A 4671-nucleotide genomic window follows, 5' to 3' on the forward strand; every position below is an offset into this window, starting at 1 on the left:
TTCACAGTCCAAATGAAACAGACTTGGACATGACTCTGGAAGTAGTTTGTCTTGTGCCATTTATACCAAGAAAGTATTGCTAGTGGTATTTACTTATAGCTTGTTATCCTCAAAATCCTTTTGTAGCATCCAGTTGTATTAAAGTTGTGTATGCACATAGATATATTTATGAAACATAAATAGACTTTGTTTCTTAGTGGAGATAATCACGTTGCTGGGATGTGCTCAAATATCACAGAGAAGGTGCATATGCACTGACCTGGATTGGTAAAACTAATTATGAGCTTTTAAAATAAATGTGTGATTTTTCACACCAGGAGCTCTTGTCATTGGCCAAACGGAAACGCAGTGACTCTGAAGAAAAGGAGCCACCTGTGAGCAAACCTACAGCATCTTCAGACTCTGAGACATCAGACAGTGATGATGAGGTGAGTTTGTCGTGTTATCACTGAACTTACTGTGGGTTGTCTGTACCTAAGCAGTGCAAGTGTATTTATCATACAGTATATTTAGCCTGCTGACTTCACGAAGTGGATTAAGCCCAGAGGATGTGTACTCAGAAATACTTTTCTTTTTTTCTTTTCTTGTAATTAATATGCTTTGAATTTTAACTATATAAGAAACAGTCTGAATGTCTATAGAAAAGATGACTTTCTGATTAATCCCATGCTCATGTGGTCTGAATGGTCTGGTGATCTGCCTGCTTAACACTAGTGTTTTCCCTGTATATTGCTTGCAGTTGAAGTAGTAGTGTAGTTGCTAGAGCTGGACTCTGAATTCAGGGGAGAGGTTTTCAGCTTTAAAAAGGGAGCTTCCTTCCTCAGAGAGGAAAAGGGTCAAGGCAGGTGCTACTGTTTTGCAGGTGGTAAAACTGTTGTTTAGCTCCTTTGAGTCTCCAAAATCTCTACTGTGACGTAGCTTGTCTGGTCATTTGAACGTGCAACAGAGTTTGGTTTTGTTTGGCATTTTGGAAAAAAGTGAGATGAGGAAGAGTTTAGAATTACTTTGTTCTAGGGTTTTCTCAATTCCTTGTATGGCAGTGCTTATCTGAGAGATCTGTTTTTATTATTTGTTCTTGATACTACATTCTAGAGCTGGTTAAACGTTTCTGCTTTCATCTATAAATTAAAATTGAAATAGACATTAAAACAGAGGAACTGTCAAACAGGTAATACAGGTATTTGAATAAAAACACTTTCTCAAAGGGTTCCAAATGTCTTTTTCAAGCTTTCTGCACAATGTAATGAGATCATTTATTCTTATGAAAAAATTAACAGGGAGCTGTTTGGGGTGGATTTTTCTTCCTGAAGCTACAGGAAGGATTATTCGTTGTGACAATTTGAATATCATTAGGGTAGACCAGTGATAAACTGTTAACTATTAAACATTTGGTAGTGCAGCAGTGTTCTTCCAATAAATGTAAAAAATGTGTGGTTTAGTATTCTTTCTGAGATATGTTTGAAATAAATATGCTTGGAACTCTGTTTCAATCAATCCTTTTCTTTAAAAAGAAAGTACTCTTGTATCTAATATTTGCTTAAGGCATAAGGAGAGAAAAGATGGTGATTGGACTAGGTGTTAGGTTTGCTGTTGTGTGACTGCTCGATCTGTCACTGTGTGTATTCAGATCTGCTGGGACACAGCTTATTTATTCTAGGCTGTGTAGAGACCAGCTTGCCTGGAAAGGTCGACTTAGGTGTGGAGAGTATGTTGATGTTAAAACTGACAGAATAAATCATAGAATCACAGGATGGTTTGGGTTGAAAGGGACCTTAAAGATCATCTGGTCCAACCCCCCTGCCACAGGCAGGAACACCTCCCACTAGACCAGGTTGCCCAAAGCCCTGTCCAACCTGGCCTTGAACACTTCCAGGAGGAGGCATCCACAACTTCCCTGGGCAACCTGTGCCAGTGTCTCACCACCCTCACAGGAAAGAATTTCTTCCTCTCTCAGCCTGTCTTTGTAGCAGGGGTGCTCCAGCCATCTGGTAATTTTTGTGGCCCTCATCTGGACAGTATTAGTCAAATTATTTTTTTTAGTTTGTCTAAGGTCTGCCTTGCCATTGTAGGTCAATGTAACAACGTATCCCTTCATAAGGGGCCTTGCAGATGCAGTAGTAGATCTATTGCACCATGTGCATTTGCTACTCTGTTTCTTCTGTGTGTCATTTCTAATTGATACTCTGTTCTTTCTGACCTCCATGCAGCAAGAGGAAAAGATTTAGAGAAGAGGTAATTAGGACACTTGCTTCTATTCCTGTGCCTGAAATATGCATTCTGAACTGCTGCTTGTCACAGCAGCGTGAGACAGGCTTGGTTATGACAGTTCTGCTTCTGCCAGTCATTCAGTTGTGTGCATCCCTAGGCTTGACTGCACTGCTTCTGCTGAACAACTTTGGTTTTAATCGGTGTTTTTGTGGTTGGTTTGAAGTTTGCTCAACCTTGAGGGCTGGGGGAGGGGTGTCTAAAAGTTGAAATTGTCTTACTGGACTTCCTGCAAGATGAGGACCTTGATTTCATGCAAAAGCATGGAAATTACTGCCCTGGGTAAATGTGCTTAACTGTACCCATTTGCTTCCATGCAGGTTTTGTAGTGTGGGCTTCCTCCGTGGTTCTTGGCAAGCATTAAAGTTCCAGGATTCTAACTATGTTGCATGTACAGGAAAGGAGCCTGAATCTCTCCTTCAGAGGCTAGTGCTACGTTCTGCACTTTTTAAAAGGGAGGAAAGCTTACGGGGCATAGGGGAGAGAAAGTGCATTTTGGAATTACAGAATAACAGCATGTGTGAGTCATGGCACATCTGTACAATGGTGCCCAAAGGATTCCAGTAGATCTTTGATGTTTTATTTTGTGTGTCTCCATGAGAATGCACTTCCGTGAAAGCTCTTAGCCACATAAGGTGTTGGTGGTGGGCATGCTGGGTTCTGTAACACTAAGGACTTCTGTGGTCTGAATCACATTACCTAGCCAAGGGATTGAAGGTGAGTTGCAGGCAATTAAATAGGAGGAAGGCTCTGAACCATTTTCTGGTGAGTCTGTGGAACATGCATGACTGAATTGACTATGAACTGCTGTTCGGAGAACTGATAAATAACAATGACTGCAGGGCTTTGCAATAAGAAGTGCTGCCCTCACAAAGAGTACGAAGCCAGACACAGATGTGGAGGCAGACAGCTCCTTTAACTGTGGAGCAGTGTGTGGCCAGGACTTCTCAAGAGCTGACCATCCCAAATTGTTGTTAGCCTGCTGCACATAACCAGTTTGGTGTTAGCTAAGTTACTGCTGAGGCTGCTGTACTAGAGGTATATGTATCCATAAGGTATCCTCGCTGCTTATTGAAGACATTATGTGGATGGTGTTCCTCAGTTGCAGTAGGTTAATTCTGGATTCTTGCTTATCCTTTTATCCTGACATCATTGCTCACAGTAACAGAATTCTTTCTGTAGCATGTTGAAGCCTGGATGACTTCTGCAACACCTTCACTAACATCAGTGTAGATTAGATAGAAAGCCATGATGCTGTAGGAGCTCCTGTTTCTCTTGAAAGGTTCTTGTTAGCAATGATGCTCCAAGTCTGTGCATCCATCTATGCTCATTCTAATGTTTTGAGGGGTTTGGTTGTGCCTTTTAACAGCTCTAGTGTCATAACAGAAGATACTTCCAGGACAAAGCAAGTTATATCATGAATGCTTGATTCTAGTCTGGAGTTTAGTGAGGAATCTCTGTTTATGCCTTTATTTGCAATTGTGGTAATACAGACAGTAGGGAAATCAGTCTCAAATAACAGTTGACTTATGAGGCTTTATGCCCATATTATGAAGAAAGGGCTTGAAAGTTTGTATCTACTTACTGTACTTCAAGTTGGAGCACTCTAGTAGACCACAGATTAGCAGAAAACTGCATGTGTTCCTTCTGTTTTGGGGTGTCTTATGAGTTTGTAGAGAGTACGATGCTAAATGTCTTCCTTCCCTGTGTGCTTTTATTTCATAATACTGCTTAATTAGACCCTCAAGAATGAGTGGGTTTTCCCGTCCTGTAAGGCCTTTGCCATACATATTTTCAGGCTTGGGAAATTTGAACCAGGCTGCACTTTAATCTTCTTATACATGACCTTATAGGCTGTGTGCTTTGCAACTTTGGCTTTTCTTGGAGACAGTTTCCTTCCGCTGTTAGTGGGTGCAGTAGTAAAGCTTTTCTTAAGGAAGAGAAGTGCTGCTACATCCCACACGCCATACAAAGTGCAAGTGCAAACCTGAATAGTGCAGGCTATTTGTGTGGAGGCTAGCATGTCCAAAGTGGTAATGTGAACTAGCTGTGGACAAAACACATACAAAATTTGGTCTGCAAGTAGCTTCTTTAAATTGCAAACTAGCATGGGGATAAATTCTGGGGATCTGATTTATGTGTGCCCTGGTTTCAGTTGTAATAGAGTAGTTTTCTTCCCAGTAGCTGGTATAATACTGTCATTTGGATTTGGGATGAGAACAATGTTGATAACTCACTGATGCTTTAGTTATTGCCAAGTGGTGCTTACACTAAGTCAGGAACTTCTCAGCTTCTCAGACTACCCTGGCAGCGAGGAGATGGGGGCTAACATGAGGCTGGGAGGGGACGCAGCCAGGACAGCTGACCCAAACTGGCCGAAGGCATATTCCATACCATATGACTTCC

General features: G+C 41.4%; 1 protein-coding gene across 1 annotated transcript in view; it reads left to right on the top strand.

Moving 5' to 3' along the window:
- Positions 1-318: 318 nt before the first annotated feature.
- LOC104542230 (RNA polymerase-associated protein RTF1 homolog) overlaps positions 319-4671 on the top strand; it is an 18614-nt gene continuing 14261 nt past the window's right edge. Inside the window, exon 1 of the mRNA XM_010186467.1 lies at positions 319-428. The gene's annotated coding sequence lies outside the window, so the exon portion shown is untranslated. The remainder of the gene's footprint in view (positions 429-4671) is intronic.

Source organism: Mesitornis unicolor, unplaced genomic scaffold, assembly GCF_000695765.1.
Source record: "Mesitornis unicolor isolate BGI_N332 unplaced genomic scaffold, ASM69576v1 scaffold22276, whole genome shotgun sequence".
In the NCBI taxonomy this organism is placed as follows: Eukaryota; Metazoa; Chordata; class Aves; order Mesitornithiformes; family Mesitornithidae; genus Mesitornis; species Mesitornis unicolor.